At 40.2% G+C, this 24,349-nt stretch overlaps 2 long non-coding RNA genes across 3 annotated transcripts; one reads left to right on the plus strand and one right to left on the minus strand.

Annotated features, from left to right (window-relative positions):
- Positions 1 to 2,880: 2,880 nt before the first annotated feature.
- On the minus strand, positions 2,881 to 24,308 carry LOC135291015 (uncharacterized). The gene is made up of 2 exons (XR_010353885.1): positions 24,034 to 24,308; positions 2,881 to 3,728 (listed from the first exon to the last, which is right to left on the minus strand). It is a non-coding gene; the product is annotated as an uncharacterized LOC135291015 (long non-coding RNA).
- On the plus strand, positions 3,608 to 11,286 carry LOC135291020 (uncharacterized). Of its 2 annotated transcripts, none has more exons than XR_010353892.1 (4): positions 3,608 to 3,747; positions 8,081 to 8,167; positions 9,760 to 9,870; positions 10,865 to 11,286. It is a non-coding gene; the product is annotated as an uncharacterized LOC135291020 (long non-coding RNA). The 2 variants fall into 2 exon arrangements; XR_010353891.1 differs by having other exon boundaries at positions 3,611 to 3,747; positions 8,085 to 8,167.
- Positions 24,309 to 24,349: the final 41 nt, after the last annotated feature.

The following is a 24,349-nucleotide window of genomic DNA, read 5'->3' on the forward strand; positions in this document are numbered from 1 at the left end:
AACTCAATCCAGCTTTGGAAAATCATTCTGATATTTAAAAACTTGTCAGTGTATTCAAGGTAATTCTTACTAGAGCTCATCACAGCTTTAATGAGAAATTCCGGGCCTTCCTCACTTGCCTGAGCTCAAATAAGTTTCCCAAATGGTCCTTTGATTGAATTTGTAGTCTTGCTTTAAGACCAACTGCTCAAATATGCTGTGGAAACAGAATAAACTTTAAATCAAAACACTATCAGGAAAAGCAAAAGCTCTTTCATTTTCAACGATTCTTGTTTCAATGGAAACTTTGGTACAGAATGGTACTAAAGCAACCCAAGTATAAGATGAAAACTACTGGACAGAGAAAAATCAATTCTTTCATCTCTTCAAGGCAACACCCCTTAGGGGATAGGATGAGAGCAGAATGTAAACAGTTTATTACTTGATACTTCAGTCTAATGCAAAGGAGCACTGATGCTGACAAGTCAGCATGCAGTAAACTGTATCAAACCACTTACAGTAGCCCAGCAGTCCCTCCACTTGGAGCCATTAACCAATAGAATTATACATGTGGAGAAACAGAGGTCGATATATAACCTGCTGTTTAATAATGCAGGGTAGAGTGAATAGAACAAGACACAATTTTTCATTTCTGGAAAAGAATCAAGTTAAGTATGGAATTTGAAGTAAATGAAGAGAAGCTATTAGTATCTACTGTCAACTGAATAGAGAGAGGGACCCCTTAACAAAGGAAGCAAACTTGTTTAATGTATTTGGATTTTAATTTGTGAAATAACATGGATATTTTAGAAATATTTCTTAAAGTACTAACATGCTAAGGCAAAGGGAATGCTCATAGCAGTTACTATGTCAATTGCTTTGCTCAAGTCAGTAAAGGCAGCTGGAGAACAACATTTCTGTTCTCCATGTTGACTGTGCAATACTTTGGCATTGAGTGAGAATCTATTAACAATTTGCAATCTTTTTAAAATGTACATACTACCCTCACACACAATGTCTGTAGATGGTATAGTGATTCCGTCATTGTTGTGCGTTTTAGGGCGGATTTCACTGTGGTGTAGCATCAGCACCTATTGCTGCTGGCAGCTCTTGCTGAGCTCCACTGCCTTTTGCTGTTGTGGAGCTGCACTTCCACTTCAGGACATCAGCATGCCGGTGACCTCTGAGGGAACTGATATGGCACAATATTTAGGTTATAGCTTCCATGTTTAATCTTAGTAAGTCACTCTTGTATTGCTTCAGCCATTTGATACCCATGGAGTTCTGCACACTTGAGGGACAGGTATTTTGAAACTGTGTTAGTTATGCAGCAGTACTTTCTGCACCTTTTCCTATAAAAATCTTCCATATTAAGTGAAGTGGAAAATGGCATTACAGTTGCTTAAATACAAGTATGGGGCTGGTGTTCTTTCAGAAAGGTAATGGCTGTGTGAACAGCAGAAGTTGTATTAATATAAAATGCTAGGCTTCCCTTTCTGGAAGGAGGAAAAAGGGGAAAATTCTTTGTCCCCACAGATTAATTGTTGAATGGCTTTCTTTTTGAAAACTTGGGGTTGCTGGGTTACATAATGCTATAGGATGCATGCCTCTAAGGCAAAAGCTATTACAACAAATTTCCATACAAGGAATTTACTCAGATAAGAATGTATCTTGATCCTGCAATTCAAATTGCCTAAATTCTCCCACTGATATCTCTTTTTTATCCATAATCACTTCAAAGTGGTCTCACTCAATATGCAAACTCACTCAGATTTGAATTATAATCTCCAGTATGGTTATCACCAGGGAATAAAGCTCAATATTATTATAACCTGGAACTTGTACTTTATATGTTCTCTCACATTTTTCCAGCAGCAAATGGCTCATCCAAATGCTTCAGACAATGCAATATGGCTTTAACCTTGAGCTCACCATATCTGAAGCTGTTGCTCTAATTGAATTTTAAGTATAGAATCTGTATTTATGTGTAAGTTTACAAGTGCAAATTGTTTTCCTCTAAAATGATAAGCAGCATTTGTTCGAGATGAATCTGTTAGATTTCAGGCAACAAACTCCCAGAAAATAAATACATTTTTAAATTAATTACCAACAATTTTTTTATTCAGTTCAGCAAGGTTGAGATTCAATCCCAGACACACATATATGATATTTCTCATATTTCAAAGCTGACCATTTAAACTTCTGGTTCTTCTCAAGTATTCTTATGCAGGCATTAACAAAGGTGTCTGAGAGTTTCAAATTATATAAAGGTTTTTTCCTTTTAAACATCAAAGTCTCTTGTTTTGCATGTGGTAACACCTATCAGATATATGCAGAAATGAAGCACTGAAGCTAAAAATTAGTGGCTGCCTATAGGGGGAATGATCATAATTTAATTTTATATATTCCTTATATAAAAAATGCAGTGCCGGCATGCAAACCCCAAGTCTGAATCTTCTAAAAAGACAACTAAGCTTAAAGCAACTATTATTCTACTTATTTGAAACACCTCTAAACTAAAAAAGTGAAAGAAAAAATTAAAAGTACTGTGCTAGTTTAGGCTGGCATAGAGTTAATTTTCCTCACAGTAGTTAGTGTGGGCCTGTGTTTTGGATTTGTGCTGGAAAGTGTTGATAACACAGGGATGTTTTTGTTATTGCTGGGCAGGGCTTGCACTGCACCAAGCCCTTTTCTGCTCCTCACCCCCTCTGCGAGCAGGATGGGGGTGCACAAGGAGTTGGGAGGAGACACAGCCAGGAGAGCTGACCCCAACAGACCAGAGGGATATTCCAGACCACGTCACTTCATGCTCTGCATGTGACACGATCTGTACTAAGGACGTGATTCGTGAAGGTTCTTTTTCACTGATCTCAAGTTGCAATAACTGACACGACAAGGGGATTTTGCAGTGAAATCAAAACAGACGTACTTTTATTGAATAGCCACAGCAAAGATGTGTTAGAGAGAAGGGGAATGAAGAAAAGGGAAAGAATAAGGAAAAGAAGAGAGGAAAGGCAAGGAGGTGTATAGCTACCAGACGTGCAGATGACAAAGTCCCTCGAAGTCCAGTCGATGAAGAGCCTGTCGTCTTCACGTCAGGGGAGATCTCAAAGGTATCAGTCAACTCTAACCTCTTTTGTAGTCCTTTTGAATGGGGGAAGGGGACACATTTCAAAATAGTCTATTGATAAAGGGTACAAAAAGTCCATCAGTAGTCCATCAGCAGCAGACGTCGTCAGCAGCAGACGTCGTAGGCAAGAACCATTGTCTTCTCGGTCCAGTGGTCGCTTGCAAAACTTGCTTCGGTCCCCACGCATACCTTCCCTCACCCTACGGTAGGGATTTCAGTCTCAGTCCTAGGGGTCGCATGTCTCAGTCCTTGAGGGGAGAACCTTCTCCCATCTCAGTCCATCTGTCACGGTGGTTGATGTATGGTGAATGGAGGGTCTTTCAGTGGAGACGAGAAAGTCATTCCAGAGAGACAGTCCAGCCAAGTCAGAAGGGTGGAGAAATTCCAGGACTAGCGTTGCTAGGTGATGCAGGCAAAGGAGAGCACACTGCCCCTTCTTGGGTGCAGTGTTCCATGAGTTGAGCAAAGACACCCGTAGACAATAATTTGGCTTGGTGGACCAGTCAGACCTGGATTTTCAGAACAGGATCTTTTCCTTTCCCCGGTGGTCTTGGCTTTCATGATGATCGAGAGGCAAAAAATGAGGGAAGTTTCGGACAGACACTCACAGCATGTAAAGCTAGGGGAGAGGAAGTAAGGTGAGAATGATCAGAATGATGGTGTTTGTTTTCTCAAGTTACTGCTGTGATGCAGCCCTGCTCTCTTGGGCATGGTTGAACATCTATCCAGCCATGAGAAGGGGTGAATGAATTCCTTGTTTTGCTTTGCTTGTGTGTAAAGCTTTTGCTCTCCCTATTAGACAGCCTGTATCCCAATCCATGTTTTGTCTCACTTTTCCAATTGTCTCTTCCCATCCCACTTCATTGTTGGCTGGGGTTAAACTACAACAGTCTAGAAATTCTCTTGGATGATACTTTACTCAATATGAAAACCCACTATTCTTCAAAGAGAAGTTAACACTCATTTAAGGCAGACATGGTGATAAAGCATTTTCATTCAGGTGAATGTGCTTTTAAATAAAATATGGAAACAAAATGTCAGCAAATATACACTTAATATGCAAGCACCTGTTACATGTGGAAAACTAAATGCAAATCAATGGCCACTGCAAATAAGGAAAAAATATAGGTCTCCTTAAGTCCTATTTTTAAAAAATAACAGAAATCCTTGTCATTTAATTTTGTGAATATTTGACTTGCATAGCTTAACTGGAGGAAATATCAGTGTAACTTGCTGGACACTGGCTGCAAAAGGTAGAAAATACATTTTATCCAGTACCTAGCCCCTCTGACGCTACAGGGCACAAATGTGCCCTTGACCTTAAGCACTGGCTGTAAAGGGCACACTATCCCCTGCAGGTGTCGTGGGATATTACACCAAAATTTTTCAATGGGAATATCAAAGAGCTGAAGATTTTCCAGTAATCTTGTAACATTTTGATGATGTATCTCTGAATTTCTCAGCACGATGGACAGACGCCACAAAATAAAACTGTTGGGTCAACTATTGTACTATATATGCCTCCAGCAGCATGACTATGTCAATGACAGTATTTCTTTGATAACACATATTTGAAACGCAGACAGAGAAACTGCAAATGGCAGTCTAGAAAATGTACAAATTTCTGTGTCATATTTGAAACACTCTTGGAGAATATAGCTGTAAAGAAAGGATGGCTGTGAAGAATGGTATTGTGGACAGATGGATCCATCCAATATCCTTTTTTATTTAAAAAATAGCTGTTTTAATTTGAGGTAATCACAATAGTACTATTCCTTAAGAATACAAAAGGCAATTAAATATAGAATTCCTCCTAGCCCCAAGACTAGTAGCCTTGAGAGGTAGGACAGTATGATAGAGGAATGCAAAGGAAGAGGCCAAGAAGGAAATAAATATGTTCAAAATAATTTCACTGTAAGGAAAGCCCTGTGCTTTGGACAAACAAAAGAAGTTTGGACAAACTGTCAACCTTTTGGACAAACAAAAAAAAAATTATCCAAAAGATTGACAATGTATTGATGATTGCAGACCCAGATTTTTGTAGACACTTTATATAGTATCTTCTTCATCTTCAGTTGCTTGGCACAACATTACATTTGTCCATGATATTTTATAATTCCTTTTTGTATGAACTACTAATAGTGCAAGAAGTACTCAGTTGGATTAAAAATTCTTTCTGGCAGAATTTAAAATGATGTCAGATGTGCAAGGACACTAAATAGGCCACACAGATTATTCTGAAAAAAAACTTTGGCCCAGAATTTTGATATTTTTCTTAATAACTCAGTGGAAGCCAAATCTCTATAAAGCTCTGATCAGAGCTAGTGAATCAACTATATCAAGTTGTTCAGTTGAAATCACTTCCTTGACTAAATGTTTGCATCCGATGTGACATACTCGTACTTCTGGTGGTTCTATCAAACTTGTGTAGGGAGAGGAAACTAAGTCCCAGATTGTGTTTTAGATTTAGTAATATTTCCAGACTTTTCCTTATTAAAGGAAAATTAAAAAATAAGTATTTTGGACCTTCCTTTCACAGCAGGAGACAGACCTTGCTAGGTAAGCCCACACAAGCACATTTGGCCTAGGAGCCCTCTGCAATTGCAAAGTTTGGATTTCATTTAGCACTCCTTTTTGGTACTCCAGTATCCTCTGTGATGTCTTCCTGGAGTCACTGGGGCCTCATCAGCAAAAAATAAGAGGAAAAGAGGGCAGCAGGGGCAGCAGACACAAGCATCACAGATAGTTCACATCAGCAAGGAAGAAAGCACTGTAAACAATAGAGTAATGACATCTCAGAAGAGAGAAAAAAACTGCTGCGCTGTATGTACTGCAATAGACCTACCAAGCACCTATGGAAAATGGGATCTGGAGTGGGATTCAGCTTTTGGATTCTTGCTCTCTTTCCACCCCTTATTTGTTTTCTAAAGATAGATTAAGCTTTTTAAAAGCTGTAATACAAGGAGATGGTTTGATGTGGTAGAAGGATGGTGGGTTGGGTTTTTTTCCTCATCTATAGATCCCTACTTCAATTCTCTGTGAGTTACTGAATGTAGCAGAAAATAATTTGGTGTTAACCCCTGGCCTATGGTGTTCATTTCTATCATCTGTGAAGATATAAATAAAATGAGATCATCCTATTCAGTTATGTTCAGCTGCTTTGTTCACAAATGATATCCCTATCCCAGTCACTACTGAAAGTCCCTTCAAAATGTTTTACAAAATACTCAGGAAAAGACTACAAATAATAAATACATGTTATGCAAAGAACATGTGCAGAGACCCACAGGGAGAGTATGATCTTTTCCCCTAAGAGAAAAAGCAACCTCAGGCAGAGAAAAGAGGAGCCTTCTCCTTTGTGGCTCAGCCACCCCACTGAACATGCCCATCTGTCAAGATACAGCAGACTCTGAATGAATCAGCAACTGCACAAATTTCTTTAAAAGAAAAGCTTGCCACCTGAGCAAGAAGCTGTGAGGACTGCAAAACAGTAAGGTACTCAGGTGTAAATTTCTTGATATGCAAAACGTCTGTCTGTCCTGAAGGATATGAGTACTAAAGATACTGAAGAAGTATTCATTAAAGAATGCATACAGTCATATGATACCTTTTGCTGTGTAAAGACTTTTTCTGTGTAAAGACTTTTATTGTGTTGCTCACAGCATCCTTCTGTAGAAGTGATCAAACTGTGAGATGAGCTGCTCTGTGGTGAGCTGGGTGAAGAAGTGGCTGAAATGCAGAACTCAAGTGTTATAGCAAATGGGGCAACACCTGGCTGAAGACCTGTCACCAGCTGTTCTCCTTAGGGCTCAGTACTAGAGGCAGTACTATTCCATACATTTATCAATCATCTGAATGCAGAGGCTGGATGCATCACAAGCTGATTTGCTGGAAAATGCTATTGAGTCTCTTGAGGGACAAAAGGCTTTGTAGAAGTACCTAAATAGATTAAACATTGGCTAATCAACACCAGTGTGCAATTTAACAAGTGTCTGATTTTGTATCTGGGAAAGAATAGCACCAGGCACAAGCTTGAATTGGGAGAGGATTGACAGCAGATCTGCAGAAAGGGACCTGGGGGTGCTGGTGGACAGCAGGCTCCACCTCAGTCAGTAGGAGAGCAACCCCATCCTGGGGTGTGTCAGACACAGCACAGACCAACAGCCAACAGAGAGGATTGCACAGTGTGTAGTTCATCTACACACTGTGTAGATGATTTAAAAAATTTAGGAAGGATGTGAAGGCACTGGGATGCACCCAGAGGAGAGCAATGGAACCAGTGGAAGGGCTGGAAGGGCTGCTCAGTGAGGAGCAGCTGAGGAGACTGGGTTTTTCCAGTTTGGAGCAAAGGAGACTGATGGGTGACCAAACTGCTCTCTGCAGCTTCTTAAGGTGGGGAAGTGAAGAGGGAGGTGCTGATGTCTTCCCCCTATGATCCAGTGACAGGATGCCCGGAAATGGCTCAAAGCTTCACTAGAAGTTTAGACTTGACATTAGGATGCAATTCTTTACTGACAGAGTGGTCAGACCCTGGAACAGGCTTTTTAAGGAAGTGGTCAATGCCCCAAGTCTGCCAGTGCTGAACAGGTATTTGCACAATGCGCTTCATAATGCATCTAAAGTTCTGGTGACCCCTGAGGTGGTTAGAAAATTGGATTGGATGTACATATCTTCCAACCAAAATACACTCTTCTATTTTGTTCTGTTCCATTCTGTTCTATTCTATTGTATTCTAAATGGGCATTTATGGCAGTTTCATGCATTATTTCCACAAACTGCATAAAGCAGCCTCTAACTTCTCACAGAGAAACAAAAAGGTTCTCCACCAAGCAATCCATTATTGCATTGGATGTTCACACCCAGGCACTGGAGCCGTCAGTTTTGCCCATGATGGTGACTGGCAAATAATATCCTTGTCTTTAACCTTATCTCTTGAGCCTTAACATCTTATTTTCTCTCCTGTGTGTGGAGGAAGGAAGTGAGAGAGAAGCTGGGTGATCATCTGGCAGCCAGCCAAAGTCAAACCCCACAATTACTGTCTCCAAGGCCAGACTAGAGGTAATTCTTCAAACAGTTTTACTCTCATGAATAAGTTGCTTTCAACTTTTGCCTGATCCTTAGCAAACTGTGGAGCAAGTAACATTATAATGGCAACACACTAATTGCTGTTCCAGTCAGTGTGATACGTTTGTTCACAAAGGCTATTTTCAGAGCTTGTGAGTAATACATTGCTTGTGAATCAAAAGCTGGGAAATACTGATAAAACACCATAAAAGGAAAAAAAAAATCCAGCAATGACTTTAAAATGCTGTCAAATCAAATCAGTGCAGATGAGGAAGGAGGATGGGTTTATTATTTTCTATCTACATACTAATTAAGACTTGATTTTTTTATAGTCTGAAGCCTTTCATGCTGATAGATCACAAGTTGTGTGTCAAAAAGTAATATAAAATTGTCTGAAGTCTCAAAATAAATCTCTTTAAACTGGAAGTTGTTCTCTTTTCATCTCCAAATTATTTCACACACATTGCATCATGAAGTCTTCAGAACATTTAATCCTAATGAAGTAGAATCATCTCAGACATTTTAAGACACTCCAGCATTTTAGGATTTGTCTCAGAGACTGTGTTATTCAGGGAAGTAAGACAGTCCTGAACACTTCACCTCTCTTCCCCCACATGAAGTTCTATGAGTATTAAGATGTGGAACTAAATTAATTCTCAGCCACCATTAAGAGGGCAACGAAATAAGCAAGTAGATAGTGGGAAATGACTGATAAATTTTGTATCCTGTTTCTTATTCTGCCACAGATTTCCTATGTGACTGTAGGCTGCCTTATCCTGTCTGTGCTTCATATTCACCTTCTGTGCATTTAGATAACAGGTTTTTTTCTCTCTTCATGGTAACGTGAATCTGAGTTCATTAATCTTTAGAAGTCACCTTGTCCTGCAAGAGTCATAATTGCTATGTATAGCTCACTCAGTAAACTCAGGAAGGGCTCACATGATTCTTTTTTCTTCTTCCCTGCACTTTTGAAGCCATTGATATTTCAGTGTTGGCTAAGATTTCCAAATGGTCAGGACAGCAGAAAAGCCCTCTGTCCTTCTCTCACTTGTGGCCATGAGTGCCAGTGCCAACATTAAACCTTTTCCTTAAGCAAAGCTGTTTGAGAACTATGGATACAAAGAAGAGAAGGGGAGGCTTACCTTTTCACTTAACTCCCAAAAAGAAATATTAGATAACCACTACTGAGGAATACCTTTTTCAGCTCATCTATTTGTTACAAAAAGTGCTCCACTGATGTGTATGAAAATTCTTTACAGTAAATAGGAAAAGTGGTTTATCTCATGAACAGGCAAGTCAAATGATGAGCATACAACACATTGAAATGTCTGATTTGTGAAGAAAAATTGAAATACTGTTATTGACAAAAAATCCAAGTTTCATGGCTTACTGTGTTCCTGTGGTGATATACCTGTAATTGGTGCACCAGCTCAAATGAGAAAAAGCAAAGTGAAATGATGCTATTTCACTGTTCTCTTGCATTCAGATCAAAGCTTTAATATGCAGCCTCTGATTTTAATTATATTTTAAAAACTTTAAAAGAAAAAGTGTTTTTTTCCCTTAACTTGAAATGCTATTCCTCTTAGAAAAAAAGTGCAAAAGTGCTTTGAATATGAAATGCACATGCCTTAAGGAAGAAACACAGGATTACTTTGTGCATGACCTATTACTACACCTGAGGACTTGAAGAGTTGCAGGTAGGACTAATTGACTAATTAACCAGTAGAGGTTCCCACAGGAGCAGAACTTTCCTAATAATCACGCTTCAACTTGTACTGCACTATGTACCTCACCTTAGTACTGACAATCCTAAATCTAAGCACACAGAAGGCAATGCAGAAAAACAGTAAAGCGACACAGGCCAAGTGCACCTCTATTTTGATCTTTATCCTAGGTTATGGTTCTCTTCTTTTTGAAACCACAGTTTCATGCAGGTTTTCTCACCAGTCTCTCCATCATTTGTACCTCATTCAACATAACTACACTTCATCCAACTGATACAACTTGATTTCATACTGATCATTTCCAACATCTACTGCTAGAGCCTGCACAGAAATTGTCATGATACATCTAAGGCACCTTAGATGTTAAATAATATGTTTTCTTTTCAAAGACTTGTCAGTGTCTGTTCTGGAAGAGCATAAGGCACTACAGGGCCATTTAAATTATATGTTAATTATACTCAAAGTGATATAGCTAATTTTAAAACACATATATAATGATGAAAGCATTTACATGAGTAAAGAACTTCAGTCTGAAGATTTACCAGAAAACATAATCACAATCAACACAAATTTACATTGAGGTACAAAGTGAAAAATAAGACACAGGAAAAATCAACAGGGAATACAGATTTTTAACAAAAAAACTAACAAATATTAGGTACTACTGTCCAAATTAACTGCAGCTGAGAGAGTTCTTCCCAAGCAGTAAAGGAATATTGTATGTGACAATTTGTGCAATTACTTCTAAATAATCCCACTTTGCAACAAGGCAGTGTGTTTGTTTCTGAGAAGAAGATGAATAAATGCTAAATTTCAGAAGTCATGTCATTCTGAAAAATTAGGTAGCATATGCCCTAGTTCTTGCAAAAACTGACATGAAGTTATTTTGGTACTGATTTTCTACAATAGCATGACACTTCCTGCAACCACCACAGCCATGCCACACTGACTTTCCCTTGTATTGCAGAATTGAATCATCTCTCTCTGAATCCTCTGAATGATATTTGCCTGCAGAGTGGACAGTTTCCTGCAACACATACTGGAAGAAGAGCAATATACTCTACTTTATGGATTGCAACAAGAGTATTAAATGTACATTTAGAAGAAAGCAGACATTGCCTAGCAGGGTTCAGTTAGGCAAAAGAGCACTTTTTAATTTATATGGAAAGTGAAATAACAGATTTACTTATTTTCTTAGGTACTTTGATGGTCTGGGTTTGTATGCCCAAGACACACTTTCAAAATCTGAGTTAAACTCAAGGCTAAATGTTTTTCCCAAGTGATCAAGATCTACAATGGACACCAGTTTTCAAAAATCCTCTGAAGCACCTAAAGAACTTTTCAAGGTGTCTGCAACACCCTGAGCAGTTAAAGCAAGAATCACATTTTCTATATAACATTTCAGACAGTTGCTTTGTGGGTTTTTTTTTTCTTATGAAGAAGTCTATATGAACAAGCTAAACTTTTCCTGTTTTAATACATGGAGAAAAGCTTCTCACTCATTATTTCTATCACTTACTTCTCATTATTCCTTTAGTCTATTTGAAGCCTCACAATCTTTTTTTTTCCTCTACAGATTCTCCATGACTGGACAAACTGCACAGTACATCTCTGACAGAGAAGTAGAACCTAAGCAGCAAAAAGAGCACATCTTTTACAGTGTATTGATGCACAGGCAGGAGAGAGGGCTGTGGCCCTGTTCAATTCCTTGAAAGTAGGATTATAGGCTTTCTCCCAGCCTGGGATCCCATTCACCAGGCACATACAGCCAACAGCTAATGCCAGCCAGCTGCATCACAGGCTCTTTTTACTCCATGCCCACATGACAGATATTGTTAGACAAATCTATCCAGAAAGCAAATCAGCAGCCAATTCTGTCAGTCCCACGTTCAGCACAGGAGGTAGCAGCTGTCCACAGCTGTCTCTGTTGGTCCTACATACTTGAGGCAGTTTTGTGGCAAGATCCCTCATTTAAACTTCTAGTGCAGGAGTATTGTTGCAGTACATAATTCAGGACTTGACCTTACAACCCAAAGTCCCACAGAGCTCTGCTGGACCTTGTACATGCATAAAACCTGATGAGTTGGGAACATCTATCCAACACTCAACAAACTGACTGCAGTATGGCAACAACTGGGACAGTTCTGTGCTAAGGCAAGGCCTTGTTGTCTTCAGACAATCTCTACAGAAACACACTGGTAGGAAAGGCGAAAAGATGCACATGAAATATACAAAGCTTGCTTTGTGCACTTTTTAATTCAACTAGTTTTGTTCTCTACCATCCTTCAGCCATGGGACACCATGGAATCCAAAGAGAAATGCATTCTTTTTTTCGTGTTAGGCTAGCTGATCTCATAATACATATCATATGCATTTCCCTGGCATACTGATGGGAAAGATTGTACATTTCATTCAGTATAGGTCAACTCTTTAGCATTATGTCTCATCTTATTAACAGGTGCAAAATGCAGAAACTGTCCTAACAATAGCATTAATATAATCTGCCAAGGTGCCTCTCATCTTCCCCAACTTTTTATGTTTGCCTGTTATATATTTGTTTAATTTTAGGGATATGCATTTTGCAGGAGTACTAACATTTAACGGAATTCCTCTTATGGGAGCAAGGTGATGAAACCTTGAGAGGTTACTGAAGGATATGGTTCCTCTGAAATGTTGGTGCTGCAGCTGCCACTTCCAGATAAAGAGCAAGTTTGCCTGCAGGTTTCTGCCAGCAGTAGTTAACACAAATTCTGGCAAAGGCTCCAATTTCTCTTCAAAGAAGAAGACAGAAGGGAGTTGGCACTGCTCAAAAAATGTTGCTACAAAGACTACCTTTTCAAAAAATATTTAATCAAATTTTGATTATATTTAATATATATACATACATCTACCAAGGTTTTAAGTTTATTCCATCAGCCTAATAGACAGACTCTAACTATGCAGAAAAATATGGCAGTGTGAGTCATCTATTTTCAGCCATTCTATTGTTTGGCTGCTTGAAACAAACATTTATGGGAAGGACAGAGAAGAACAGTCCAGATATGAAAAGAAGATATCATTACCTGAATGATGTTATTAATTTATAAATTTATCATAAAGATTTCTTACAAATTTTCTCTGTAAGTGATTACTCAAGCATCCATTTTAATGGAAAGGTAGCATGGACTGTTTACTTCCTATCTTAGAGGCTATCAAAATAGAATCCTCTAACTTTTCCCACTTATTTTCTTTTTAAAAACCCCAGAGAATGTTACATTGGAAGGTGTTGTTCTCAGAAAGTTTTATCATCTACTTCTATATTCAAACATCCTATACCTAGATAGATTGTATTCTCTGTCTGTGCCTGCCTGCAATCTAATTTTTCTACAATGTAATTTTCCTGCCCCTCTTCCTTAGAAGTTTATGGCAGAAAGAGCAATGGCATGGGTGTGATGTGGTTGGTTTGTTTGCTTGTTCTTATAAGTACATGTATGAATCCTGCTTGGTAGCCATCCCCTGAAAAACTTCACAGTTTTAAAAAATTCCTCCCATCTTTTCTAGTGCTTTTAGATTACTTCAATAACCTCTAAATTACTGTTCCAGTGCCCAAACACCCTCTGGGTGAAAAACTTTTTTCTCGTGTCTATTGTAAATTTCCCCCAGCACAACTTCAGGCCATTCTCTTGGGTGCTGTCACTGGGCACCTTAGAGGAGAGATCAGTGTCCGCTCCTTCTCTACCCCTTTGTGAGCATGTTGAAAGCCCCAGTGAGGTCTCCTTGCAGTCTCCTCCAGGATGAACAGAGCAAGTGACCTCAGCTGCTCCTCCTATGCCTTCCCCTCTAGAACACTATCTTCGTGACTCTCCTTTGGACACTCTTTAATAGCTTTATAACCTTTCCATATTGATAAACCCAAAACTGCCCTCAGGACTCAAGGGGAGGCCACCCTATCCCAGAGCAGAGCAGGACAATCCCCTCCCTTTCCCAGCAGGTGATGCGGTGCCTGATGCCCCTAGGACAGAGTTGGCCCTCCTGGCTGCCAGGGCACTGCTGGCTCACATCCAGCTTGCCATTGACCAGGACATCCAAGTCCCTCTCCACAGTGCTGCTCTCCAGCCTCTCATTCTTCAGTCTGTCTGTACAGCCAGGGTTGCCCCATCCCAGGTATAGAACCCAGTACTTGTCCTCATTAAATTTCACCAAATTGGTGATTGCCCATCTCTCCAATTTGTTGAGGTGTCTCTGCAGGGCGTCACCACCTCTGAGGAAGTCAGAAGTTCCTCCCTATTTTGTATCATCTGCAAACTTAGTGTACCTTCAAATCCTTTGTGCAAGTAATTTATCAAGATGTTGAAGAACACAGAATTTAAGATGGAGCCCTGTGAAACCCCAGGTTACCATTCTTCTGGTCTTGCAAGACTCAAACTCCAGCTTGACAATGACAATTCTACTTTGGAAGCAACTATCATAAATAGTAAAAGGTTATCATACTACCAGAAACTAATTTCTCAAGTATGTTAGCAGCCAGGAGCATTGTAGTTATTATGTCCACTTACAAGTCGTACTGACCTTGGGAATATTGTGCAGTCTTTAATCAAAGCAACAAAAAATTGGTTCTTACACTCATGTGACCCTTTTAAAGTAATTATATGGAATGGTGAAAAAAGAACACATGCATAATAAAGACAGGATTTCCATAAATATATTGAAAATAAGACTCCCCCAAGATTTCTGCTTAAGATAACTTCTCTTTTTATTTGTGCTGGATTGTTTATTTGCACATGATTTTTAACATAATGCTCCTGTAAAGAAATTTTCTACAAGACAACTGTAATTATTCTGTGAATTAATGAAAGAAATCTAGAGAGAATAATGAGTAAGTTATCTTCTTTTTTTTTTGTCCTAAGATTGCAGCCCTTTTGTAGCTGCATAAAATTTTAACTTAAATATGGTGGTTCATAGCTAACCTTGAAATACCTGGATACAAAATGTTTTTTAAGTACTGTAAATTCAATGTATGCTCAAACAGAAAAACTGTGAAATGGAAACATTATAGTGCTGATATTTTTATCTTCATCACTTCATGGAAGGGCAAATCTTAATTGACAATTTATTAAAAAGAAAAAAAAAAGAAATTAGGGATTTCCTATGTAAGGACTTCTGGAGGCTGGAATGCAAGTGTTGTAATGCCTGAAAATAGATTATTACTACACACTTACTAGAGAATCTTTATGCGAAAAGAGAAGGAAAAATTATGGCAGGTCAGAAGACTGTGAAACATGTGCCCTCTCTTCTCCTACCCTCCCTTTAATTATTGACAGCCTGTCACTTAGGTGCCATGGTATGATGAATAATAAAACAGGATCCAAGCTGCATTTCTCTCCAGGATTTATTCTTACAAACCAAACACTGCCATCTTCAGGCAGACCATACTTCAAGTTTACAAGTCCGAGGGTTTATTCACTACTGAGGGGGTCATCACCTCACACAAACAAAAAACTGGTTATTTTGAAGATCTTTCAGATTGATACCTTATAGGAGATAGGGAAGGGAATCTCCAAATTTTGCCTTCTCCCTTTTGTTATCACTACCTAAACACACCTAGATGTTATTTTCGGCAAAACATGAATGAAAAAATTCAATTATTTCCCTTGTTGTAATGAGAGATAGGCAGTTAAGATTACAGCCATACAACGACCCTGACTGCTAAGAACTTCCACGTATACATACTGTGCGTTGTCAATACACAGGCAGGTCATTGTGGAAGAAGAATCTAAACTGTTGCAATTCAATGGATTGAAATTATGTGTCATATTTATACTTTTTTCCTTCCTGCAAAGTAGAACTTGAAGGTGACATTTGAGCATCAGATGATTATACCTGCAGAACAAATAACAAAAGGCAAACTACCCCTGCAAACAGATTATTCACAGTATATACTACACAAATATTGATCAGAGTAATGACATTAATCTTCCTTTTCCTCTTGATGTGCCCTGAAATTGAGATTTAGTCATGAGAATCACAGCCTCCATTCAACCGTGAGAATCACATGAAGAATTAAATAATACAGTGGTTGCAATGAGGACTGTGACTTGCAAGGTATTAATAAATAAGCAATAAGTTAAGTTTCATTTAAAGACTACTGATTTTAGCCAAGGTAGAGTAAATTTTCTTCACAGTGACCGGTATGGGACTGTGTTTGGGATTTATGCTCAATACAGAGTTGATATTACAAAGATGCTTTAGTTATTGCTGAGCAGGGATTGCACAGTCAGGGCCCTTTCTGCTTTTCACACTGCCATTCTGGCAAAGTGCCTGGGGGTGTGTGGGTGGCTGGGAAGGGACACAGCCAGGACAGGTGATCCCAAACTGACCAAAGGGATATTCCAGACCATGTGACATCAGGCTCAGTGTATAAAATGGGAGAAGGAGAAGGAAGGACGGGATGTTTCGGCTGATGATGTTTGTCTTCCAAGTCACCCTTGTGTGATGGGCTGTGCTCTTCTAGAAATGGCTGAACACCATGGGAAGCAGGAAATTCATTCCTTGGTTTGCTTCACTTGGGTGCGTGGCTTTTGCTTTCCCTATTAAACTGTCTGCATCTCAACCCATGAGCTTTGTAGCTCTGATAGTTTTCAATTCTCTCCCTGATCCTTTTGGTGGGGCAGTTAGGAACTGTGTCCATGGGGCTGGGATGTTGGTGGGGTTGAATCATGACAAACACTGAAACATATTTTTTAGAATTTCTTATTAGAGTACAAAATCAGGTACTTCTATTTAATTTTTTTTTTCATAATGGGAACTGCTGTTGCTATCTTACTGTACTGGCAGGATACGGTATTTGATAATACATAAATACTTTACTATAGTGCAAACACAACAGAACACCAGCCAAAAAAAACCAAATCAAGAACAGCCAGCTCCTGACTGCCATTTTCAAATAAGTATGCAAGTCAGTTAAAATTAGATAGACTTTTTATATTCCTTACTATCCTATAAAGGAAAAGGATATTAATTCTAATTAATTTGACTAGACTCAAATTCTAGACTATGTCCTTACAGATTCCATGATGTTTCACTTTTTGCTTGTGCTGTGTCTAAAATTGTAATCTGTTACTAGGTTGGAACTCTGATTTCAAAGAACTCCTTACCTCATCTCTATGCTGGAAAATTCTTCTTTATTGTCATATGCAGCCTTGGTGTTGAGGGAACTTATCCTTTAAAGTATTCCTCAAGTCCTCCAAAGTATCAGTTTTTTCCAGAACAGTATTTTTAGTATTTTTAGTTTTATTATATAAATATATGACTTAAGAAATCTTGCCAACTTTTCCACCGAATCCTCAAAAATACAAACCTCCAACACTGCACAGACTAAGAGCTTCTATTATGTTTTCAGGATAATGGCCATAAGGCATCAGTCCCCTTAAACTGTTTTATCTCTGGGCTTACTGTGAGAGGTAGCCTGTCTTACTGTTTTTCAAATGCAGATTTAAAGCTGATGGAAGTTATCTGCTCTCTCCTTTTTTAGCTTTTCTCCCTTCCCCTTTTCCTCACTCCTATGTCTGAAGTTCTTTATCACTGCTCATCCAGTGCAGCACGGTGGACACTCTCTCTCTCTTTATTGTTGTGAGCAACCACTTATTCTTCTCTGTGCCAAATTCAGCCAGGAGGAAGACTACCTTCTCCATCTCCAATGCCCTGCCTGTGCAGAAGTGAGAATAATCGAGGGACTGGGTTAACCTAATCCAGTCTTTTAAGTGACAAGATTTACTCTCCACTAACAATACCTTACTGTTCCATAGTGATGCCACTTTTGAGCTTGCTAAAAATTGTAGGTCTTTGGGAATGGAGAACTGAGGAAACTCCATTCATACCCACACAGACCAAGGGCACTGCCCAGGTGCAACCCCAGCCAGCAGCTGAACCCCACACAGCCCCTCATTCACTGCTCCCTGCGGGATGGGAGATGAATCAGATGAGTAATGCTGAGAAAACTCCTGAGTACAGATAAAAACAGTTTAATAGGTAAATGTACAAGCAAAGCAAAACAAGGAATTTGTTCCCTTCCCATGGGTAAGCCATTCCCAGGAAAGCAAGGCTCCATCACACGATGGTGACTTGGGAGGAAAATGCCACCCCTCTGAATGTCCCTCTTGTCTCCCTTCATCTTCCCCCCACTTAACTGCTGAATGTGATGTCATCTGGTCTGGAGTATCCTGTCCCTGCTGAGTCCCATCCCAGTTCCTTTCTTGTTCACTAGCTGGATGGAGAGAGAAGCAGAAAAAGCCTTTGGATCTCTGCAAGCCCTTCTCAGCAAAAACCAAAATATCCATGTACATGTTTCAGTCACCAATCAAAACACAGCCCCTTACAAACTACTGTGAAGAAATTAAAGTATATTTCAGCTAAAACAAACACAAATCATGAAACAACTAGGATTTTACAAAAGAACTTGAAATCTGTTTCTATACTCAAGATAGAAACTCTGCTATTTCCTTCCATCTATTTCATAATGGCATTCCTATCACACCACTTCAAAGGAACTGATGCTAAGCAAGCAAAGATATGCAAAGGGAATAAACTAAACAATGTAGTGTTATAACTTTATAACTCAATGAAACTAATTCTATGTTAAACTTACTTTTTCAGTTAACTAACTACTATCTCTCAACATTGGCAATATGGCCAAAGATTACAGACCCAGTTTTCTAAAGGTCAGTCCTGAAATACAGATGAACATACACTTAAGGGGTATCAGGACTAGATACAACACGGTAACTCAAAAATTTCTTGTGCTCCCTTGAAGCTCAAACTTAAATATCATACCTACCTTGGGTCACCAGTCTTTGTGGCCTATTTAAATATGCACAGAGATAACAATTAAAAGTGTCATAATCTATTGCTATGTGTGTTATAAACCCTTACTATCAAAAATAGAGGGGATTTTACTGGTTAATTCCAAGACTAAATTGTAGTAGCTTTCAGGCATCTCAGATTACTGGTTTTATGACTTCTAATTTCATGAAATATAAGTAGTGCTAATGAAGAAATAAAGTGTTAGTTACATCTGCCTTCTGACATTATGTAGTGAAGATTTCACAGCTGATATTTGGTCATGTAATATTCCACTCTGCTTTTACTCTACAACAGGTGGTTACTATGCTTGCCTTTCATGAAGCAACAGTGACACTCAGTGTTAAAATGCTTACATAGACCGGAAGCACCCTCTGCTTCTTTGTATTTCTCATCATTCATTTAAATCTCATTTAAATTACCATAGTAATTTAAAATTTGTTTAGCTCTTGCAGGCTATTAGAGAAAAACAAGTCTACCATCTTGAAAAATAAGCTAAACTCTCTCTCTATGTTTGTATCTAAAAAGTTATGCCTAGATTATTTTAAAAAAAACCCAAAACAACAAAACCCAAAGCTTTGTTATGGTACTTACAAAATTCACTTTTTGAATGAGATCTTGATTAGACTGGATTGCAAGGTTCAGCAGGTTGTGTTTTGGGAGAAGTATGTTTCGACTTCAGATGGAAGACTGAAACCAATAGAAATAATTTCTCCGTCTGCCTACAGATATTGCAAATCTTTGGGGAACTTTGAAGATCTACTTGAAGCAGCTAGACATAAATTTGTAGGTTTAGGTAATAAAGACATTTGTGAACAAGTGGGATGTGGTAAAGTTTGTCTCTGGTCACAGCTGGTGAAGCCCTGTCCTGCCCTGCCTGCTGCCCTGACCCCCATGGCAGTCTGAAAGCATAATTGCCTTGGAACTTGTCTACTACAGTGATAAAAATTTTATACATGCAGCAACTTCAGAAATTCTGTAACTTCTGATACACATTATGTCTGCTATTGATGATCCAGCTGTACAAAGTAATTCTTAGACACCAGTGGCATAAAAATCTCCTGCTATAACCAGGTGATCACCAGGGGGAGGAGAGAAAGGCTGTGGTCTGCCTGGACTTCAGCAATGCCTTTGATCTCCCCAGAAAAGCTGGCAGCCCAGGGCTTGGACAGGAGCACTCTTTGCTGGGTTAAAAACTGTTTGGATGGCTGGGCCCAGAGAATGGTGGTGAATGGTGCTATCCAGCTGGCCTCTGGTCACTGGTGCTGTCCCCCACAATCAGTGCTGGGCCCAATTCTGTTTAATATCTTCACTGATGATCTGGATGAGTGGATTGAATTCACCATTAGCAAATTCATGGACAACACCAGTTTAGGTGAGTATGTTGGTCTGCTACAAGGCAGGAAGTCTCTGCAGAGGGATCTGGAAAGCTGGATTGATGGGTTGAGGCCAGTGGTCTGAGGTTCAACAAGACCACAAAAACCCCTGCATTGCTGCAGGCTGGGGCAGAGCTGCCTGTTTGTAAAGCATCTGGGGGTGATGGTTGACAGCAGCTGGACATGACCCAGCTGTGCCCACACGGTCAAGAAGGCCCAAGGACATCTTGGCCTGTGTCAGCAACAGTGGGGCAGCAGGTGCGGGGCAGTGACCATCCCCTGTACTGGGCACTGGTGAGACCACAGCTCAAGCACTGTGTCCAGCTCTGGGTTCCTCCATTCAAGGAAGGACAGTGAGGGGCTGGAGTGTGTCCAGAGAAGGGAAAAAAGCTGGCAAAGGGTCTGGAGCACAAATCTGATTACAAGCAGCTGAAGAATATAGGTGCATTTAGACTGGAAAAAAGGAGGTTTGGGGGGTATCTCATCGCTCCCTGCAACTACCTGACCTGAGGCTGGGAGGTGGGGTCTCTTCTCCAAAGCAACCAGTTACAGGACAAGAGGACATAGTCTTAAGCTGCTTCAGGGGAGATTTAGACTGGACACTAGGAAGAATTCCTTCAAAAAAAGGGTGATTAGACCTTGGAATGAGCTGTCCAGGCAGGTGGTGGAGTCACTATTCCTGAAGGTGTTTAAGGGAAAGCTGGATGTGGCACTTAGTGCCATGGTCTAGTTGATACAGTGGTGTTTGGTAAAAAGTTGGATTTGATGATCTCAGAGGTCTTTTCCAAACTAATGGATTTTGTGATTGTGTAATCTACTTGAAGGAAAAATTCTATAATCATACCAAATATAATTACAACAAACAGACTTCTTGTGGTTTAACCTTAGCTGACAACTGAGAAAAACACAGCCGCTTAGTACCTCTCACTCCCCCATCATAGTGGGTAGGGAAAGAAATGGAAGCATGAAACTGAGAAACAAACTCATGGGCTGAGATAACTAACAGCAGTTTAATAATTTATAGCAGTAGCAACAGGAAAATTGCAAGGAAAAGACAGAAATTAAGACAAAACAAGGAAATAAGAAATAAAACTCAAGAAAAGCAAGTGATTGAAATGAAAAAAAGAACAGCTGCAGTTATACCATGTCAGTTGTTTTGGCACTTAGTGTACTGCGTGAAGGGTTGAAATAATGGCAGATTTGACTGAATGTGCTGCAATGAATTTGTACCCGTTACTGCTGTTTAGCTATTAATTGGCAGGCTACTGTGCTTGCCAAGGGGCTTGTTTTCCTGTCTGTCGGTTGGAACCCAGTGCTTGTTAGTGGCTGCTTTGATTTTGCTGCTGGCTGCACTGCTGGTCACCTCAGCATATTCTACCTGGAACACTTTGGTGACAGCCATGGCAAAGTGCCTGGGCTGGAAGGTGCCCAGGGCAAGCTGTGCTCCTGTGCTGCCATACTGGACAGGCTGGAACTCCAATGTGAACTTGAGTCTAAGAGACTGTGACCTGTGGAGGAGTCCACTGTAGAGCACAGAACCACTGATGACCCATGGAGGATCCCATCATGGGACAAGTGAATGTCCAAAGGCACACGTGATCCAATCAGAATCCTGCTCTGGAGCAGGCTCCTAGCATGAGCTCTGGACTCATGGAAGGGCTCCACTCTGGAGGGGTTCTTGAAGTACTGCAGACTGTGTGGGAATGAAGCACATTGAAGAAGTTGAAGGCACCCAGCATTTATTCTGAGTTCAGATTGGTTTGAAGATTTGACTTGGACTTTCATCTTCTTTTAATGTTGTTTTTGTTTTTCCTTACTGAAATAAAATTTTGCAGTCTCTGGGAGGAAGGAGTGTGTGAGCCGCCACTGGCAGGCAGCTGGGACAGGCACAAACCAATGGCTAAGGCACAAAGAGTGAATTTATGTCCATTATGCTAACTGGAGGAGTCCTGAAGCAACACCTGGGCTACACATGTGCAGAGAAGGCACTGTTAAACTCAGTCCATACATGAGGATGACTGGCCAAGACTTACTCCCAGCTGTCTTCTGCTTTTCAACCCATTCTCCCAATGGAAACAAGATTCTCCCACCAGAGCAGAAAAGCCCTTGCCATTTTTTTTGCTAAGATTTGCTGTGGTTTATATTGATGAAGCTCACTGAAGTATAAATCCAAACAAAATATTCTATTGCTCTGCTTTTATCCAAAGGCATATTTAGTACTTTTCTCATAGGAAACATTTTTTACAGAGCTGCTGAAGACTAATAATAGAGGTAGCAAACAAAAATAATAGCAGCATAGGTATTTTAATCCTAACATAACTCGTTCCTGGGCAAAAGGCCAAAATACGTGCTACACGATATAAAATACTGTGCATTTCTTTTCCTGCCCTTTGTTGTTTAATATTAGTACTGAGTCATATATACTCTAGCTATAGCTTGCCTTCTCCTTCCCCAGACACCTTTTACTAAAGACAAAATTGCACATATATTTAAACTACATATCTAAGACTATATAGCTAAGTCAACTGTTTAGAACTGAATGCTGAAACAAATTGCTTTTGCTAGGCACTAAGCAGAGTCTTAATTAAAGCAGTGCAGCCTCCAGCAAGGATTTACAAACCAGGGTACCTCTATTGAGGTTCAACACACTGCAGTTAGACATGAGTGTCTGCAGGAGGGCATAGAGGGTCAGAGGTCCCATATGAACCCTGTTTTGAGATGTACAACGAATTAAAACAGGAGAAAACAAGTATTTTCTGGAAAGTGCTGGTGAGAGGATGATATTGACAGAAGAAAACTTGGAATACTGCTCTTGGTGGTCTCCAAGCTTGTGTTGGTTTGCCACTGCAAAACCTCAGCCACTGTCCTACATATAATCTGAGGCAATGGGAAGGCGTCTTCTCACATTTGCCTACAAAGTGTGTTGGTTTCTCTGGGTCTGGATTGAAAGCACTTGAGACAGTAATTCATGTTTGGACTCAGGTGTTTATTATTTCTTATCAGAAAAACACTCACTATTGTGAGTTCAGCAGCTTTTCATTAGAAGGCACAAGATGGCTAATAATCTCTTGTTACAAGGTCTTTTAAGACTAAATTATCCAATTAAGAACAAACACCTAGATTATTTTCCCTTTTAACCCAAAAACAGATCCCGAAGAGCCCACAATGTGGACTTTTCTGCCCGATTACAAACTGCCACCCAAACCCATGAAGAGGAAGGAAGAAGCATGAAGAAGAAACCCTGCGCCCTTCACCTTGCTTCTATCCACAATATACTAAAAAACCCAAAACCTAAATTTCTCACCAAGTGATACACCTACACTGCTCTCTATAATCTATGTCACACTTTTGTGGATTCTAGTCTATCTTGGAATCTAGGAATCTTTCCCCATGAATGAGGGTCAAAGTCAGTGCTCCTCTGGGGATCAGGGCACCCCAGAGCAGACAGAGAAATATTCCCAGTGCTCTGGGTTTCCACAAAAGTGTAGCACAAAAAAATTGTATATCAAATCCTCAAAAATATGCACACATTTAAAATGTTTTATGTGTACATATATAAGGCAATGACCTAAGGGAGGCGGTCCAGCAGATGCCAAAAAGATGATGATGGGACTGGAGCATCTCTCTTGTAAGGAAAGACTGCAGGAGCTGGGCCCGTTTAGTTTGGAGAGAAGTGAAAGAGCTCTCAGTAATGTGTATAAATATCTTCAAGGCCGGTGCCAACAGGATATTTTCAGTGCTGCCCAATGACATGACAAGGGGCAGTATAACTAAACTAAACTATAACTAGCATAAACTAAAACACAGTAAGTTCCACCTCAAAAAGAACGCCACGTTGAGGGTGGCAGAGCACTAGAATAGGTGAGCCGTGGCGTCTCCCTTTCTGAGGACATTCCAAACCCACCTGGACCCCTTCCTGTATTACCTGATTCAGGTGACCCTGTCTTGGCAGAAGGGTAGGTCGAGATGATCTCCAGAGGTGCCTTCCAAGCCCTAACGATTCTGTAGTAATGCACACGCGCACATATTACAGGTGTATGTGCCGTAGGCGGTCTGTAGACCCGCGTTCACACAGCGAGCGCACCGATGTGACACACGGCGGGCACGTACCCGCACGCACTCGCGGCCGAGCCTCCCCGGGCCCAGATCGGCCGCTGGCGGCAGCAGCGCCGGTCCAAGGAGCGCCGCCCCTGCTCCCCGGGGGAGGTCAGGCCGGCGGTAGCGGAAGCTTCTCCCTCCCT

Source organism: Passer domesticus, chromosome Z (genome assembly GCF_036417665.1).
Source record: "Passer domesticus isolate bPasDom1 chromosome Z, bPasDom1.hap1, whole genome shotgun sequence".
Classification (NCBI taxonomy): Eukaryota; Metazoa; Chordata; class Aves; order Passeriformes; family Passeridae; genus Passer; species Passer domesticus.